This window comes from Ascaphus truei, chromosome 18 (genome assembly GCF_040206685.1).
Source record: "Ascaphus truei isolate aAscTru1 chromosome 18, aAscTru1.hap1, whole genome shotgun sequence".
NCBI lineage: Eukaryota > Metazoa > Chordata > Amphibia > Anura > Ascaphidae > Ascaphus > Ascaphus truei.
This window is the reverse complement of record NC_134500.1, coordinates 30,774,446-30,793,486: the sequence shown is the minus strand read 5'-3', so window position 1 is coordinate 30,793,486 and position 19,041 is coordinate 30,774,446. Positions and strand designations below refer to the sequence as shown.

Genomic DNA, 19,041 nt, shown 5'->3' with positions numbered 1-19,041 from the left:
CCCAGAGTACTCTAGCCCATTCCAGACCTCTTACCGTAGGGAGCACAGACTGGGAGGAAGGAGATACAGCAGACACTGAGAGAGTGAGCCTAGCCTGAGGTAGTGCATACATGAGTCCAGCCTACATTAGGTATACATTGGTGGTGCATCAGAGACATCTTTATTGTACCGGTGTGGTGGCTGCCCCGCAGAGAGGAGCCCCCATGTACGATAACTGTTATGAGAGAACGGCGACCGCAAGAATGGAGGATCCGCGCGGTGCGGATAGTCCAAAATGGCGACCGAAGGTTAATGGGGAAAGCACACGTGGCGTGCGCCCCACTAAAGAGCAAGCTGTTGCTGAACTGTCTTTTTCAAGCCTGCTCTGGAGTGGAGCGAAAGCTGTGGCCGCACCGTTCTGGTCCTGCCTAGGACAACGGGGTGCCGCCCTGGAGGACTGTGTAGAGGACATTGAAATTATGGCGGATGGAAAGGACTTACAAAATGGCGGCTCCCGCTTCTCTGGGAGACCGCGTGGGGGGTATGGCGCGAAAGCTGCGGCCGCGCCTTCATGGACAGAGACTCGCTCAGCCCCAGTGCTGAGTCAACCACTTAGTCTGTGGGACCCTCCCCTAATATCTACCAGGGGGAGTGGCTTCCAGCTATGCCCCGTGGGCCCAGAAGCTGGTGCGCTGACGACACCACTACCAAAAGAAGTTCCGGCAGCTGAAATTGGGTGTAAGAAAGAAGGATACTTTGCACGCAAGGCAGCTGCAAGGAAGCGGCTGGAGTTGGCGGCAAAAACAGAGCCCCACCCTGTTGGGGAAAAACGCGCGAAGGCTGTGGTCGCGCCCTCTAGGACTGAGAGAGGCGCGGCCTTAATTAAAGGACATCCTATTCCCTTGTGGGACCCGCCCATAATTGCTACCACTGGGGGCGGATTCCAATTGTGTCAGAGGAGGGCGGAACTAATCCAAGGAGTGGCTGACCATTCAACCCCTGTTGGTCACTCGTGCGGAACCAGCGCTCAGGACAGACCAGTATTACGGGTAGCTCCTACCAAGAATATGGCCTGCTCCCCAGATGCGAACCGGATGGTTTCGACCCAACCCTACGCGATACCCGGCGGGGTACTAGTGATACGTGTGGGGGGCGCGGAGACAGTAGTAGGCCTCTGCCTACAATGCCGGCTGCCCGGCGGCGCCATGAGCACGGCCGCGCGCTGTCCCCAGTGTGCCACACAATATCTGTGGCCCATGCCCACCTTCGTGCCCATACAGGACAATGATCCTGGGGGGAATACTGCTATGCTGTCCGGCGAGTTTCCCGGTGCGCTATGGACCAAAAGTACAGACCCTGAGGAGTGTGATTTGGTCGGTTTGGCAACTGACCGTGAGAAGAGAAGGCGGTTGCCGCGCTCGGTGACCCCAAGTACCTTAAGTGCGGATCCCTCGGACGAGGGGCCCAAAGAGCCAATAAGTACCCTGGTCTGGCCGGTGGCAGTGCCCGGTGGGGGAAACGGGACTAAACGGCCACTTACCGGCAGCGACAGTGGGCGGAGTCGGGTGTCCCCGGTGGAGCAGAGACCGTAAAGGCGGAGCCCAGCTGTTCTCGGGACCGGCGGGTCCAGTGGCAACGGGCGATCAACGCCCAACCTGCGGACTGGTAAGGCTAGCCCTTGTCCTTGCCAGGCTCCGATACCCCCGTTAGAGGAGGAGAGGCCGTGCCAGGCCCGGACGGCGCACGGGGACGCAGAGGGACTTCCGGACCTGATTGTGGAGGAAGAGATCCCGCATGGGGGTCCATCCCAAGATGGCGACGCTTCCGCTTCCAGTGACGACAGCGTTTCCGGCAGAGGCGGCGGAACCAGTGGGAGCAGAGAACACGCAGCTCAGCGATCGGGTGGTGGTTCCCGATCGAATAAGAAAACCGGAGTACGCGGAGGCCGGAGAGGGGTGAGACGCCACCGGCGATACCACTGTCCAGTGGTACGGGACAATCTCAGGAAGGCGAGCGGGTCGGAACCCCGTGGCTTCCGACTGCCTACCCCTATGCCCGACCCCATGCCCTAGCTAAGGCCCCTGTCCCAGTCACCTGTTCCCGGGGATCATCCTCTAGCTTGGGGGTGTCGGACGGGTCTTTGGGGGTTGGAGAGAACCGGACTGGGGATAGAACGAGTAGTTTTGATTCCGGGGAGGGATCCCGGGGAGGAGGACAATTGGGACGGGTAACTAAGTCCCGGTGGGTGCCGGAAGAGGAGGATATACCTGCTGGGGAGGCCCCGAAACACGAGAGGTGGTCCAGGCCCCGTTCTGCAGGGACTTCTGGGGTGTGCTCCTGGGGAGGTACTGAAGAGGGAGACTCTCAGGAGTGGAATGAGAAACCCAAAGAGACCCGGTGGTGGGCACCCTTATTTGAGGGGTACGTGGGTTGGATGGACCGCATGCGGTTTTTGCTACGCAAGGATGACATTGTAGACTACTGGTGGGCTAGAGGGGATTTCATGCCCGCAGAACGAAAGAAAGAGATGCAATACCGGTGGCTTATGATAGACCGAAACGAAATCGAGCCCATGGGCCCCGGTATATTAGATGACCCCGTAGATCCGGATGAGCCCCTATCATGGGTGTTACCAGGGAAAGCAGGGAACGCCAACCTAACTAGGAGTAGTAGGGCGGAAAGGGCGATCATTGCGAAGTACAAGTACTCTCATGGGTTGGAGTACCCGTATGTTCCTGAACCCCTCATGGAGGAGATAGAGGAGAATAGGGATAAGTGGTTAAGGGAGACCATTGAGGAGTACATGGTCAACAAAGGGGGTGCCATTACTGGTAGCAAGGCAGAAGAGAGGATAGAGCACCTTATAAGGGTTTGGAGCATTGGGAGGAGCGTATACAAGCATAGGGTAGTATACAGGCCTGAGAGAGGGTCGCAGCGTAGCTACCATGTGACTGTCCTAGACATGGGGGGTCGAGAGGTAAAGAAACCGGACCCAAGACACTATTATTAGGAGGTACTAGGGCATTACGCGGGATTGTGGCTGCTGGTCGGGGCGTGCTTGGCGTGATGCGTACTGTTTCCTTGTGTTATTATGAACCTGTGTGATGTTCTAATAATGATGTTCCATTTTACAGTGCTTCCTGACGAAAGGTGTTCAAATTTAGGTCCCAGCCGGAGCCGGTGGGATTCACCAGGGGGAGAATATAACCATGCTGTAAAATGGTTGCAGTCATCTCTCCTGCTGACAGTAAGGCCTGGTAAGTTATGGGCATGCCAGCAGTAATCATGGAGGTTTGCCCTCACACCCTGGTGAGGTGCCCTATGTATGGATGGGAGTGGTCACAGGCTCTGACTCCCTGGTTGGTGATGTCAGAGTTGTGTCAGCCCCCAGAGGATACATAAGGCACAGCACTGAGCAAAAGTTAGGTCAGTTCTGTTCTGTCTAGTCTAGAAGTTATCAGAGGAAGATCAGAGTTAGGGTAATAAAAGGACTAATAAGACTGTGACCAGGGACCTGGCACAGGTGAAGTATCCCTGCGGGGATAGGGAATCCCTACATTAGGAGGACACACCTTTCAAAGGGAAGTACGGTGAACAATGGAGGGCTAAATACACCCCATTGTGGAGGGCAGCTGGCCCACCGTACAAATAAAGATGTCCTTGATTAACAACACTCTCGTGTGCAAGTGTGGAGTTATTGCACGGAGAGGGGCACCACAGAGGAGTTCCTCGCCAGGACCATCCCCAAGTGTCCGAAGGGACCCTGATGAGGTGGAGGCGCTGCACTGGATATAGGTAGAACTCAGCACACTACCTCAGCTGCCTGTCTGGGTTGGCAAATCCCCACACACCATCATGCGGGAGACTCAGGAGTCCTGTTGCCAACAGGTGCACCACCAGACACTACACCGTAATGGGGACTGGTTAGCCCACAGGGGCCAATATGAGATTGGGGGGGTCAGGCCGGTTCACAAAACCCGTTACATATATATATGTAAGGTGTACACACACACACACACACACACACACACACACACACACAGTCACACAGTATCAGGTCATACCTTGTTATATATATATACACACACATACACAAGACAGTCCCCTAATGCTTGATTTGTTCAATTAAACTTTTTTGCAATTGACTAACATCTGGTGAGTGCTGCGGATCGTGTGTGTGTGTGTGTGTGTGTGTGTGTGTGTGTGTGTGTGTGTGTGTGTGTGTGTGTGTGTGTGTGTGTGTGTGTGTGTGTGTGTGTGTGTGTGTGTGTGTGTGTGTGTGTGTGTGTGTGTGTACCTTGTATATATGATATATATAACACACAGTATCAGAACTTACCTTGCTGCAGCCATGTGTGGGAGGGGAAGAGGTGCGGTTACCAAAGCGCTGCACTGATTGGCTGTCATGTACTTATGGAATGATGGGACTTGTAGTTCATCTATCTGCAAATACTATTGTGTTGAAGCGCTGCAGAGACGTGAGGTCACATGACAGGCAGCAACCAATCATATTGTGAAGTTAGAGCAGTGACAGCAAAGTGTGTACTCTGTACTGTACTGTATACAAAATTGATCATGTGATTGGCTGCTGCATGTCATGTGATGTTACTATAGTATATAAATAGTCTAGATAGATGAACAACATATATTTATATAAGTAATTATTACGGGTGAGACTGCAGGAGGGGGGAGAGAGACTGCAGGAGGGGGAGAGAGACTGCGGGAGGGGGGAGAGAGAGTGCGGGAGGGGGGAGAGAGAGTGCGGGAGAGGGGAGAGAGTGTGGGAGAGGGGAGAGAGTGCGGGAGGGGGGGAGAGAGACTGCGGGAGGGGGGAGAGAGACTGCGGGAGGGGGGAGAGAGACTGCGGGAGGGGGGGAGAGACTGCAGGAGGGGGAGAGAGACTGCGGGAGGGGGAGAGAGACTGCGGATGGGGGGGAGAGAGACTGCGGGAGGGGGGAGAGAGACTGCGGGAGGGGGAGAGAGACTGCGGGAGGGGGGAGAGACTGCGGGAGGGGGGGAAGAGAGACTGCGGGAGGAGGGAGAGAGACTGCGGGAGGAGGGAGAGAGACTGCGGGAGGAGGGGAGAGAGACTGCGAGAGAGGGGAGAGAGTGCGGGAGGGGGAGAGAGACTGCGGGAGGGGGGAGAGAGACTGTGGGAGGGGGGAGAGAGACTGCGGGAGGGGGGAGAGAGACTGCGGGAGGAGGGGAGAGAGACTGCGAGAGAGGGGAGAGAGTGCGGGAGGGGGGGAGAGAGACTGTGAGAGGGGGGAGAGAGACTGCGGGAGGGGGGGAGAGAGACTGCGAGAGGGGGGAGAGAGACTGCGGGAGGGGGGGAGAGAGACTGCGAGAGAGGGGAGAGAGTGCGGGAGGGGGAGAGAGACTGCGGGAGGGGGGAGAGAGACTGCGGGAGGGGGGAGAGAGACTGCGGGAGGGGGGAGAGAGACTGCGGGAGGGGGGAGAGAGACTGCGGGAGGAGGGGAGAGAGACTGCGAGAGAGGGGAGAGAGTGCGGGAGGGGGGAGAGAGACTGCGAGAGGGGGGAGAGAGACTGCGGGAGGGGGGGAGAGAGACTGCGGGAGGGAGGAGGGAGAGAGACTGCAGGAGGGCGGGAGAGAGACTGCGGGAGGGGGGAGAGAGACTGCGGGAGGGGGGGGAGAGACTGCGGGAGAGAGGAGGGAGAGAGACTGCGGGAGGGGGGGAGAGAGACTGCGGGAGGAGGGAGGGGGGAGAGAGACTGCGGGAGGGGGGAGAGAGACTGCGGGAGGAGGAGGGAGGGGGAGAGAGACTGCGGGAGGGAGGAGGGAGAGAGAATGCGGGAGGGAGAGAGAATGCGGGAGGGAGAGAGAATGCGGGAGGAAGAGGGAGGGAGGAGGAAGAGAGACTGCGGGAAGAGAGGGGAGAGAGACTGCAGGAAGAGGGAGGGGGGAGAGAGACTTCGGGAAGAGGGAGGGGGAGAGAGACTGCGGGAAGAGGGAGGGGGAGAGAGACTGCGGGAGGAGGGGGAGGGGGAGAGAGACTGCGGGAGGAGGGAGGGGGGGAGAGAGACTGCGGGAGGAGGGAGGGGGGGGAGAGAGACTGCGGGAGGGGGGAGGTGGGGAGAGAGACTGCGGGGGGAGGGGGATGAGACTTTGGGGGGAGGGAGGGTGAGAGAGACTTGGGGAGGGAGGGGGAGGGAGGGTGAGAGAGACTTGGGGAGGGAAGGGGAGAGAGACTGCGGGAGGAGGGAGGGGGGAGAGAGAGACTGCGGGAGGGGGGAGGGGGGAGAGAGACTATGGGAGGAGGGAGGGAGGGGGAGAGAGACTGCGGGAGGAGGGAGGGGGAGAGAGACTGTGGGAGGAGGGGGGGGAGAGAGACGGAGGGAGAGGGAGAGAGACTGCAGAAGAAGGGAGGGGGGAGAGAGACTGCGGGAAGAGGGAGGGGGGAGAGACTGCGGGAGGAGGGGAGAGAGAGACTGCGGGAGGAGAGGGAGAGACTGCGGGAGGAGGGGGAGAGAGACTGCGGGAGGAGGGAGGAGGGAGGGGGGAGAGACTGCGGGAGGAGGGAGGGGGGAGAGAGACTGCAGAAGGAGGGAGGGGGAGAGAGACTGCGGGAAGAGGGATGGGGAGAGAGACTGCGGGAAGTGGGAGGGGGAGAGAGACTGCGGGAAGAGGGAGTGGGGGAGAGACTGGGGAGGAGGGAGGGGGGAGAGAGACTAGGGAGGGGGGAGAGAGACTGGGGAGGAGGGAGGGGGAGAGAGACTGGGGAGGAGGGAGGGGGCAGAGAGACTGGGGAGGAGGGAGGGGGGGAGAGAGACGGGAAGAGGGAGGGGGGAGAGAATCTGGGGAGGAGGGAGGGGGGAGAGAGACTGGGGAGGAGGGAGGGGGAGAGAGACGGGGGAGGGGGGAGAGACTTTGGGGGAGGGAAAGGGAGAGAGACTTTGGGGGGAGGGAGGGGGAGAGAGACTGAGGGAGGGGGGAGAGAGACTGCGGGAGGAGGGAGGGGGGAGAGAGACTGCGGGAGGAGGGAGGGGGGAGAGAGACTGCAGGAGGGAGGGGGGGAGAGACTACGGGAGGAGGGAGGGAGGGAGAGAGACTGCGGGAGGAAGGAGGTCGGAGAGAGACTGCGGGAGGAGGGAGGGGGAGAGAGACTGCGGGAGGTGGAGGAGAGAGACTGCGGGAGGAGGGGAGAGAGAGGGAGGAGGGAGAGAGACTGTGGGAGGAGGGGGGAGAGAGACTGCGGGAGGAGGGAGGGGGGAGAGAAACTGCGGGAGGAGGGAGGGGGGAGAGAGACTGCGGGAGGAGGGAGGGGAGAGAGACAGCGGGAGGGGGGAGAGAGACTGCAGGAGGAGGGAGAGAGACTGCAAGAAGAGTGCGGGGGGAGAAAGACTGCGGGAAGAGGGAGGGGGAGAGAGACGGCGGGAAGAGGGAGGGGGAAGAGAGACTGCAGGAGGGGGGAGAGAGACTGCGGGAGGAAGGAGGTCGGAGAGAGACTGCGGGAGGAGGGAGGGGGAGAGACTGCGGGAGGAGGGAGGGAGGGGGAGAGAGACTGCGGGAGGTGGAGGAGAGAGACTGCGGAGGAGGGGAGAGAGAGGGAGGAGGGAGAGAGACTGTGGGAGGAGGGGGGAGAGAGACTGCGGGAGGAGGGAGGGGGGAGAGAGAATGCGGGAGGGGGGAGAGAAACTGCAGGAGGAGGGAGGGGGGAGAGAGACTGCGGGAGGAGGGAGGGGGAGAGAGACAGCGGGAGGGGGGAGGGAGACTGCAGGAGGAGGGAGAGAGACTGCAAGAAGAGTGCGGGGGGAGAAAGACTGCGGGAAGAGGGAGGGGGGAGAGAGACGGCGGGAAGAGGGAGGGGGAAGAGAGACTGCAGGAGGGGGGAGAGAGGAGGGGAGGGGGGAGAGACACGGGAGGGGGTGAGAGACTGGGGAGGAGGGAGGGGGAGAGAGACAGGAGGAGGGGGGGAGAGAGACGGGAGGAGGGGGGAGAGAGAATGGGGAGAAGGGAGGGTGGAGAGAGACTGGAGTGAGGGAGGGGGGAGAGAAACGGAGGGAGAGGGAGACTTTGGGGAGGGGGAGAGAGACTGCGGGAGGGGGATCGCAACTGCGGGAGGGAGGGGGGAGAGAGACTGCGCGAGCGAGGGGGGGAGAGAGACTGCGCGAGGAGGGGGGAGAGAGACTGCGGGAGGAGGGAGGGGGAGAGACTGCGGGAGGGAGGGGGGGAGAGAGACTGCGCGAGGAGGGGGGGGAGAGAGACTGCGGGAGGGAGGGGGGGGAGAGAGACTGCGCGAGGAGGGGGGAGAGACTGCGCGAGGAGGGAGGGGGGAGAGAGACGGGAGGCGCGAGGGGGGGAGAGAGACTGGGGAGGAGGGAGGGGGGAGAGAGACTGGGAGGAGACACGGGGGGGAGACAGACTGCTGGAGGAGGGAGGGGGAGAGAGACTGCGGGAGGAGGGAGGGGGGAGAGAGACTTTGGGGGAGGGGGGAGAGAGACTGCGGGAGGAGGGAGAGGGGGAGAGAGACTGCGGGAGGGAGGGGGGAGAGACGGAGGGATGGGGGGAGAGAGACTGCAGGAGGGATGGGGGAGAGAGACTGCGGGAGGAGGGAGAGGGGAGAGAGACTGCGGTAGGTGGGGGGAGAGAGACTGCGGGAGGTGGGGGGAGAGAGACTGCGGGAGGAGGGGGGGGGAGAGACTGCGGGAGGTGGGGGGAGAGAGACTGCGGGAGGAGGGGGCGGGAGGAGGAGGGGAGAGACTGCGGGAGGAGGGAGGGAGGAGAGAGACTGCGGGAGGATGGAGGGGAGAGAGACTGCGGGAGGTGGGGGGAGAGAGACTGCGGGAGGTGGGGGGAGAGAGACTGCGGGAGGTGGGGGGAGAGAGACTGCAGGAGGAGGGGGGAGAGAGACTGCGGGAGGAGGGGGGAGAGAGACTGCGGGAGGAGGGAGGGGGAGAGAGACTGCGGGAGGAGAAGGGAGGGGGGAGAGAGACTGCGGGAGGGGGAGTGAGACTGCGGTAGGGGGAGAGAGACTGCGGGAGAGGGGGAGAGACTGCGGGAGGGGGGGAGAGAGACTGCGGGAGGGGGGAGGGGGAGAGAGACTGCGGGAAGAGGGAGGGGGGAGAGAGACTGCGGGAGGAGGGAGGGGGGGGGAGAGACTGCGGGAGGAGGAAGGGGGGAGAGAGACTGCAGGAGGAGGGAGGGGGAGAGAGACTGCGGGAGGAGGGAGGGGGGAGAGAGACTGCGGAAGGAGGGAGAGGGGAGAGAGACTGCGGGAGGAGGGAGGGGGGGAGAGAGGCTGAGGGAGGGGGAGAGAGTCTGCGGGAAGGAGGAAGGAGAGACTGCGCGAGGGGGGAGAGAGACTGCGCGAGGAGTAAGTGAGGGAGGAGAGAGACTGCGGGAGGGAGGGGGGAGAGAGACTACGGGAGGAGGGAGGGGGAGAGAGACTGCGGGAGGAGGGGGAGAGAGACTGCGGGAGGAGGGGGGAGAGAGACTGAGGGGGAGAGAGACTGCGGGAGGAGGAGGAGGGAGGGGCGATGGAGGTGGGAGAGAGAGAGGCGGAGGGAGGAGGAGGGGGGAGAGAGACTGCGGGAGGAGGAGGAGGGGGGAAAGAGGAGGAGGGAGGGGCGATGGAGGAGGGGGTTAGAGAGACGGAGGGAGGAGGAGTGGGGAGAGAGACTGCGGGAGGAGGGGGGGAAGGAGGAGGAGGGAGGGGCGATGGAGGAGGGGGAGAGAGAGACGGAGGGAGGAGGGGGAGACGGAGGTGGGGGGATAGGGGAGGAGGGTGGAGGGACGAGGGTGGGGGGAGAGAGACGGGAGGGAGGAGGGTGGGGGAGAGACGGAGGGAGGAGGGTGGGGTGGAAGGGTGGGTGGAGAGAGACGGAGGGAGGTGGGTGGGGGGAGAGATACGGAAGGAGGAGGGTGGGGGGAGAGAGATGGGAGGAGGAGGGTGGGGAGGAGGGAGGAGGAGGGTGGGGTGCAGGAGGGTTGAGGAGAGAGACGGAGGGTGGTGGGGGGAGAGAGGGAGGGAGGAGGGTGTAGGGGAGAGACGGATCGTGGAGGGGAGAGGAGGGTGGAGGGGAGAGAGACTGCGGGAGGGGGGAGAGACGGAAGGAGGGGGAGACATGGAGGGAGGAGGGACTGCGGGAGGAGGGAGGGGAGAGAGACTGCGGGAGGGGGGTGAGAAGGCTGCAGGAGGGGGGAGAGACTGCGAGAGGGGGGAGAGACTGCGGGAGGGGGAGAGACGGAGGGAGGAGAGACTGCGGGAGGAGGGAGGGTGGGAGAGAGACTGCGGGAGGAGGGAGGGGGAGAGATTGGGGAGGAGGGAGGGGGAGAGAGACTGGGGAGGAGGGACGGGGGAGACAGACTGGGAGGAGGGAGGGGGAGAGATTGGGGAGGGGGGAGGGGGAGAGAGACTGGGGAGGAGGGACGGGGGAGACAGACTGCTGGAGGAGGGAGGGGGAGAGAGACTGCGGGAGGAGGGAGGGGGAGAGAGACTTTGGGGAGGGGGAGAGACTGCGGGAGGAGGGAGAGGGGGAGAGAGACTGCGGGAGGGAAGGGGAGAGAGACGGAGGGAGGGAGGGGGGGAGAGACGGAGGGAGGTGGAGAGAGACTGCGGGAGGGATGGGGGAGAGAGACTGCGGAGGGATGGGGGAGAGAGACTGCGCGAGGAGGGAGGGGGAGAGAGACTGCGGGAGGAGGGAGGGGGGGAGAGACTGGGGAGGAGGGAGGGGGAGGGAGACTAGGGAGGGGGAGAGAGACTGGGGAGGAGGAGGGGGGAGAGAGACTGGGAGGAGGGAGGGGGCAGAGAGACTGGGGAGGAGGGAGGGGAGGAGAGAGACGGGAAGAGGGAGGTGGGAGAGAGAGTGGGAAGGAGGGAGGGGAGGAGAGACTGGGGAGGAGGGAGTCGGGAGAGAGACGGAGGAGGGGGGAGAGACTTTGGGGGAGGGAAAGGGAGAGAGACTTTGGGGGGAGGGAGGGGGAGAGAGACTGAGGGAGGGGGGGAGAGAGACTGCGGGAGGAGGGAGGGGGGAGAGAGACTGCGAGAGGAGGGAGGGGGAGAGAGACTGCAGGAGGGGAGGGGGGGCGAGAGACTACGGGAGGAGGGAGGGAGGGAGAGAGACTGCGGGAGGAAGGAGGTCGGAGAGAGACTGCGGGAGGAGGGAGGGAGGGGGAGAGAGACTGCGGGAGGAGGGAGGGGGAGAGAGACTGCGGGAGGTGGAGGAGAGAGACTGCGGGAGGAGGGGAGAGAGAGACTGTGGGAGGAGCAGAGAGAGGGAGGAGGGAGAGAGACTGTGGGGGGAGGGGGGAGAGAGACTGCGGGAGGAGGGAGGGGGGAGAGAGAATGCGGGAGGGGGGAGAGAAACTGCGGGAGGAGGGAGGGGGGAGAGAAACTGCGGGAGGAGGGAGGGGGAGAGAGACAGCAGGAGGGGGAGGGGGAAGAGAGACTGCAGGAGGGGGAGAGAGACGGGAGGAGGGAGGGGGGAGAGAGACGGGAGGAGGGAGGGGGAGAGACACGGGAGGGGGAGAGAGACTGGGGAGGAGGGAGGGGGAGAGAGACAGGAGGAGGGGGGGAGAGAGACGGGAGGAGGGGGGGAGAGAGAATGGGGAGGAGGGAGGGTGAGAGAGACTGGGGAGGAGGGAGGGGGAGAGAAACGGAGGGAGAGGGGGAGAGAGACTTTGGGGAGGGGGGAGAGAGACTGCGGGAGGGGGAGAGCGACTGCGGGAGGGGGGAGAGAGACTGCTGCGAGCGAGGGAGGGGGGGAGAGAGAGACTGCAGGAGGGGGGAGAGACTGCTGTAGGGGGGAGAGAGACTGCGGGAGGAGGAGGGGGGAGAGAGACTGCGGGAGGAGGGAGGGGGGAGAGAGGCTGAGGAGGGGGGAGGGGGAGAGAGTCTGCGGGAAGGAGGAAGGAGAGACTGCGCGAGGGGGGAGAGAGACTGCGCGAGGAGTAAGGGAGGGGGAGAGAGACTGCGGGAGGAGGGGGGAGAGAGACTACGGGAGGAGGGAGGGAGGGGGAGAGAGACTGCGGGAGGAGGGGGAGAGAGACTGCGGGAGGAGGGGGGAGAGAGACTGAGGGGGGAGAGAGACTGCGGGAGGAGGAGGAGGGAGGGGCGATGGAGGAGGGGAGAGAGAGAGGCGGAGGGAGGAGGAGGGGGAGAGAGGCTGAGGAGGGGGGAGGGGGAGAGAGTCTGCGGGAAGGAGGAAGGAGAGACTGCGCGAGGGGGGAGAGAGACTGCGCGAGGAGTAAGGGAGGGGGAGAGAGACTGCGGGAGGGAGGGGGGAGAGAGACTACGGGAGGAGGGAGGAGGGGGAGAGAGACTGCGGGAGGAGGGGGAGAGAGACTGCGGGAGGAGGGGGAGAGAGACTGAGGGGGGAGAGAGACTGCGGGAGGAGGAGGAGGGAGGGGCGATGGAGGAGGGAGAGAGAGAGGCGGAGGGGAGGAGGAGGGGGGAGAGAGACTGCGGGAGGAGGAGGAGGGGGGAAAGAGGAGGAGGGAGGGGCGATGGAGGAGGGGGAGAGAGAGATGGAGGGAGGAGGTGTGGGGAGAGAGACTGCGGGAGGAGGGGGGGAAGGAGGAGGGAGGGAGGGGCGATGGAGGAGGGGGAGAGAGAGACGGAGGGAGGAGGAGGGGGAGACGGAGGGTAGGGGGATAGGGGAGGAGGGTGGGAGGGAGGAGGGTGGGGGGAGAGAGACGGAGGGAGGAGGGTGGGGAGAGACGGAGGGAGGAGGGTGGGGTGGAAGGGTGGGGGGAGAGAGACGGAGGGAGGTGGGTGGGGGGAGAGAGACGGGAGGAGGAGGGTGGGGAGGAGGGAGGAGGAGGGTGGGGAGGAGGGAGGAGGAGGGTGGGGGCAGGAGGGTTGAGGGAGAGAGACGGAGGGTGGTGGGGGGAGAGAGGGAGGGAGGAGGGTGTAGGGGAGAGACGGATCGTGGAGGGGAGAGCAGGGTGGAGGGGAGAGAGACGGAGGGAGGGGGGAGAGATGGAGGGAGGGGGAGACACGGAGGGAGGAGGGACTGCGGGAGGAGGGAGGGGGAGAGAGACTGCGGGAGGGGGGAGAGAAGGCTGCAGGAGGGGGAGAGTGCGAGAGGGGGGAGAGACTGCGGGAGGGGGAGAGACGGAGGGAGGAGAGACTGCGGGAGGAGGGAGGGTGGGAGAGAGACTGCGGGAGGAGAGAGGGGGAGAGATTGGGGAGGAGGGAGGGGGAGAGAGACTGGGAGGAGGGACGGGGGAGACCGACTGCTGGAGGAGGGAGGGGGAGAGAGACTGCGGGAGGAGGGAGGGGGGAGAGAGACTTTGGGGGAGGGGGGAGAGAGACTGCGGGAGGTGGGAGAGGGGGAGAGAGACTGCGGGAGGGAAGGGGAGAGAGACTGCGGGAGGGAGGGGGGAGAGACTGCGGGAGGGATGGGGAGAGAGACTGCGGGAGGGATGGGGGAGAGAGACTGTGCGAGGAGGGGGGAGAGACTGCGGGAGGAAGGAGGGGGAGAGAGATTGCGGGAGGAGGAGGGAGAGACTGCGGGAGGAAGGAGGGGGAGAGAGATTGCGGGAGGAGGAGGGAGGGGGGAGAGAGACTGCGGGAGGGGGAGAGAGACTGCGGGAGGAGGGGGGAGAGACTGCGGGAGGAAGGAGGGGGAGAGAGATTGCGGGAGGAGGAGGGAGGGGGGAGAGAGACTGCGGGAGGGGGAGAGAGACTGCGGGAGGGGGGAGAAACTGCGGGAGGGGGAGAGAGACTGCGGGAGGGGGGAGAGAGACTGCGGGAGGGGGAGAGAGACTGCGGGAGGGGGGAGAGACTGCGGGAAGGGGGGAGAGAGACTGCGGGAGGGGGGAGAGAGACTGCAGGAGGGGGGAGAGAGACTGCGGGAGACAGACTGCGGGAGGGAGGAGGGAGAGAGACTGCGGGAGGGGGGGAGAGAGACTGCAGGAGGGGGGAGAGAGACTGCGGGAGACAGACTGCGGGAGGGAGGAGGGAGAGAGACTGCAGGAGGGAGGAGGGAGAGAGACTGTGGGAGGAAGAGGGAGGGAGTTGGGAGAGAGACTGCGGGAAGAGGGAGGGGGAGAGAGACTATGGGAAGAGGGAGTGGGAGAGAGACTGCGGGAAGAGGGAGGGGGCAGAGAGACTGGGGAGGAGGGAGGGTGTGAGAGAGACGGGAGGGTGGGAGAGAGACTGGGGAGGAGGGAGGGTGGGAGAGGGATGGAGGGAGGGGGAGAGAGACTGCGGGAGGAGGGAGGGGGGAGAGAGACTGTGGGAGGATTGAGGGGGAGAGAGAGACTGCGGGAGGAGGGAGGGGGGGAGAGAGACTGCGGGAGGAAGGAGGGGAGGAGAGAGACTGCGGTAGGGGGGAGAGACTGCAGGAGGGGGGAGAGAGACTGCGGGAGGAGGGAGGGGGGAGAGACGCTGAGGGAGGGGGAGAGACTGCGGGAAGGAGGAGGGAGAGAGACTGCGCGAGGGGGGAGAGAGACTGCGGGAGGAGGGAGGGAGGGGGTGAGAGACTGCGGGAGGAGGTGGAGAGAGACTGCTGGAGGAGGGGGGAGAGAGACTGAGGGGGAGAGAGATTGCGGGAGGAGGGGGGGAGAGAGACTGTGGGAGGAGGGGGGAGAGAGACTGCGGGAGGAGGGAGGGGGGAGAGACTGCGGAAGGAGGGGGAGAGAGACTGCTGGAGGAGGGGGAGAGAGACTGCGAGAGGAGGGGGAGAGAGACTGGGGGAGGAGGGGGGGAAGGAGGAGGAGGGAGGGGGGGAAGAAGAAGGAGGGAGGGGCGATGGAGGAGGGGGAGAGAGAGACAGGGAGGAGGAGGGGGGAGACAGAGGGTGGGGGGATAGGGGAGGAGGGTGGGAGGGAGAAGGGTGGGGGGATAGACGGAGGGAGGAGGGTGGGGGGAGAGACGGAGGGAGGAGGGTGGGGTGGAAGGGTGGGGGGAGAGAGACGGAGGGAGGTGGGTGGGGGGAGAGATACGAAAGGAGGAGGGTGGGGGGATAGAGACAAGGTGGGGGGAGAGAGACTGGAGGAGGAGGGTGGGGAGGAGGGAGGAGGAGGGTGGGGGACAGGAGGGTTGGGGGAGAGAGACGGAGGGGGGTTAGGAGAGAGGGAGGGAGGAGGGTGTAGGGGGGAGACGGAGGGTGGAGGGGAGAGACGGAGGGAGGGGGAGAGACGGAGGGAGGAGGAACTGCGAGAGGAGGGAGGGGGAGAGAGACTGCGGGAAGGGGGAGAAAGGCTGCAGGAGGGGGGAGAGACTGCGAGAGGGGGGAGAGACTGCGGGAGGAGGGAGGGTGGGAGAGAGACTGCGGGAGGAGGGAGGGTGGGAGAGAGACTGCGGGAGGAGGGAGGGGGAGAGAGACTGCGGGAGGGGGGAGAGAGACTGCGGGAGGGGGGAGAGAGGGGGGAGAGAGACTGCGGGAGGAGGGAGGGGAGAGAGACTGCGATAGGGGGGAGAGACTGTGGGAGGATGGAGGGTGGGAGAGAGACTGAAGGAGGAGAGAGGGGGAGAGAGACTGCGGGAGGAGGGAGGGGGGCAGAGAGACTGCGTGAGGAGGGAGGGGGAGATAGACTACGGGAAGATGGAGGGGGGAGAGTCTGCGGGAGGGGGGAGAGACTGCGGGTGGAGGGAGTGGGGGAGAAAGAGGGAGGGGGGAGAGACTGAGGGAGGGAGGGGGGGAGAGACCACGGGAGGAGGGAGGGGAGAGGGAGAGAGACAGAGGGAGAGGGGGGAGAGACTGCAGGAGTAGGGTGGGCGGAGAGAGACTGCGGGAGGAGGGAGGGGTAGGAGACGGAGGGAGGGGGGAAAGAGACGGAGGGTGTTGGGAGAGAGGATGGTGGGGGGGAGAGACGGAGGGCGGGGGGAGACAGGATGGAGGGGGGAGAGACAGGGAGGGGGGAGAGACGGTAGGGAGGGGGGGAGAGACGGTAGGGGGGGGGAGAGACGGAGGGGGAGGGGGGGAGACGTGGGAGGTGGGGAGAGAGACGGAGGGAGGTGGGGAGAGAGACGGAGGGAGGGGGGAGAGAGACGGAGAGAGAGGGTTAGAGAGATGGAGGGGGAGGGAGAGAAACTGCAAGAGGAGGGAGGGGGAGAGAGACTGGGAGGAGGGAGGGGGAGAGAGACTGCGGGAGGAGGGAGAGAAACTGGGAGGAGGTGGGGGAGAGGGACTGCGGGAGGAGGGAGAGAGACTGCGGGAGGAGGGAGAGAGACTGCGGGAGGAGGGGGGAGAGAGACGGGGGAGGGAGGGGAAAAGGGGGGGCAAGGGGAGGTGGTAGGTGGGGAGACACAGAGGGGGGAGAGAGACTGCGGGAGGGCGGGGAGAGACTGAGGGAGATGGGGAGAGAGACTGCGGGTGGAGGGAGGGAGGGAGAAAGAGGGAGGGGGGAGAGTGACTGGGGGAGGGGGAGGGAGGGGGAAGGGAGACTGCAGGAGGAGGGAGGGGGAGCAGAGAGACTGCGGGAGGAGGGAGGGGGAGCAGAGAGACTGCGGGAGGGAGGGGGGAGAGAGACTGCAGGAGGAGGGAGAGAGCAGGGAGATGGGGGAGGGAGGGGGAGAGTGCAGGAGGAGGGTGTGGGGAGAGAGACTGCGGGAGGAGGGTGGGGGACAAAGACGGAGGAGGGGGCAGGGTGGAGGGGGGGAGAGAGACGGAGGGAGGAGGTTGTTGGGAGGGAGGAAGGTGGTGGGAGAGAGACAGAGGGAGGTGGGTGGGGGAGGAGGGGGAGGGTGGCCCCCAGCCAGTAGTAACACTGCAACAGCCGGGTTCTCGTCCGAGTGACCCCCTGTTGCCCCGCTAGTGGAATAGAGTGGGCTACCCGCAACAACTGCTGCCTATACTCCGTGGGTAGCTGTCGCTTATCGGTCAAGACCTCATCTAACCCCGTGGTCCCTTGCTCTCTATACAGGAGCCTGCAGTGCCACAAGAAGTAATCCTTGCATTAGACTCGGACGCCCGAAGTCTCATGTCCTCCAGGCTGGGGTCAGATCACACCGCATCCCTAAGCTGGGTACCTAGCTCTGGTCATCCGCTTGTCAAGGCTAAGTCGGGGGGACTGGGAACAGGTAAAGGGAACAGTAAGTCAGGGTCAGTGTGCGACTTAGTCTGGCTTACCTGTCGGGTCTCCGCAGAGACCCCTGGAACTGTAGGTCCCAAATGCAGGGGGACAGGGGCTGGTTCTGCTGCGGTCTTGGCTGCCTGGCTCCTGGTGATCGCTGCCACAGGGGCCAGCTCGGTTGTGAAAACGCAGGTTACATGCCCCAGGTCATTGTCAAGGACGATCTCGGCATCTAACCCGGGCAATACCCCTACCTCCCTCATGCCACGTCCGGCACCCCAAACCAAAAAGACCCGGGCAACCTGGATGGACCGCGGTCCTCCATCGGGCATGGTCACTTGAATCCCGGTGCCAGGGAGAAAATCCTCTGGCCGCACCATATCAGGGCGTACCAGAGTCACGGTGGCACCGGAGTCCAGCAAGCTGTTCACCTGCCGGTCCCCGATGGTCACCTTCCGCAGATGCTTCTGCTGGACATCTTTGGGCTGCATCCTGACTGGTGCAACCTGATGTCCCCCGATCTCCGCTGCTGGTCCCGAGGTGGCAAGTGCAGGTTCTCCCGTGGACGTCCTCTCTGGGTTGATTCCACGGCTGTGCTGGGCTCCTCTGTGTGTGCCAGTCGCACACGGGTGACCGGCCTCCCAGCTGGTGATCGTTGCCCCTGATGGGGTCCCCCGGACCGGTCCCGGTCTGGACAGTCTGGCCTGAGATGTCCGACCTTTTTGCAGGTAAAACACTGCCTCTCGTGTCTAAACTCTGCAGCTTTGGGTGCATTGCCTTCTGCTGCAGGCTTGCGGGTCCACTGAGGGGTGGTTTTGGCTCCCTTGGCCGGGCTGGCCACATCTTTGGGAGTCGCTCTCTTGGTCATCAGAGCCCTGCTGGCCACATACTCGTCCGCCATCCTCGCAGCATCCACATGGGTTTTTGGTTTGTGGTCAATGACCCATGCCCTCACGTCCAAGGGAAGCTGCTGCAGTAGCTGCTCCTGGAACATCAAGTCCAGTAGTGTACTGTATGGAACTTGGTGATCCCGTAACCCTCTACCCACTGGGTCCCCTGCAAAGCCATGTGGGCTCCATAGTCCACATAGGATTCCCGAGGGTATTTCTCCCCAGTCCAGAACTTGCCCCTGTAGGCTTCTAGGGTGAGGGCATACTGTGTGAGCAGCATACTTTTTATATGACCGTAGTCATCGGCATCCACGCGTGGAATATCCTGCACAGTCCGCTTGGCTTTACCGGACAACAATGGACACAGTCTCGGCACCATGTCCCGTCGTGGGACCCTGACCGGAGACACTGCATTTCAAAGTCATTGAGAAAGGCATCTATCTCATCCGTGCCATCCACGAACTTGCTGAAGCTGTGGTGGTCCACCTGGGGAATATCCTGTTCCCCGTTGACAAGGTGGGTGTGGGGCTTTTCCGTGCACTGCGGCCAGCAACTGTATAACCTCCGCTGCTGTAGCCTTTTCTCCCCATGCGGTCAGGAGTGCTGTGAGCCCAGAGGCGGTAAGTCCGGTAGCCGCAGTGACTACCTCCTCTGCACCCGCTGGCTCCATGCCACCATTACTCAGGCGGTCACTTGTTCCCTCCCCATGTCCTTGCAGCCCCAGAGCTGGATCGACCTCCTGCACTCCGGGCTGATTGGTGTCTGCTGCCACAGCAGCTACGGGGCCAGGCCCCTCTTTTGGAGCTATTCTGGCTTCATGATTCTCCAAGTCCTCCTCCAGTTGCGGCTTTGACCGACCGTCTGTCGGCAATCCATACAGTAGCCCTCACATCTCTCCACGATCAGTGCTCGGTCCCAGGATCGGAACCTTCCTGAAAGGTTAATCATGGTGTGATGTTGGCACAGGGGTTTGGGCAAAGGGCAAGGTGAATTATCTGTGCTCTTGTGAAGCGTGTGTAAGTTACCACTTGTCTGGGAAGCTCGCAATCTACGATTTTCCCCCACTATGTTATAGAATCCCGCAGGAGACTATACCATAGGCTCAGTCAGCGTCCCACCGCTGCCACCAGTTAATATATAAGCCTGTCACGGTAGACCACGTCTTACCAACAAATAATACTGGGATTC

At 63.5% G+C, this 19,041-nt stretch overlaps 1 protein-coding gene across 2 annotated transcripts in view; it reads right to left on the bottom strand.

Annotated features, from left to right (window-relative positions):
• Positions 1-19,041, bottom strand: part of LOC142469116 (uncharacterized) — an 88,871-nt gene that overhangs the window by 61,905 nt on the left and 7,925 nt on the right. Inside the window, exon 1 of one of the 2 annotated variants that reach the window (XM_075576039.1) lies at positions 4,319-4,439. The exons of the other annotated variant lie outside the window; for it this stretch is intronic. The gene's annotated coding sequence lies outside the window, so the exon portion shown is untranslated. Of the gene's footprint in view, positions 1-4,318; positions 4,440-19,041 lie in introns of those variants that run through there. 2 annotated transcript variants of the gene reach the window in all.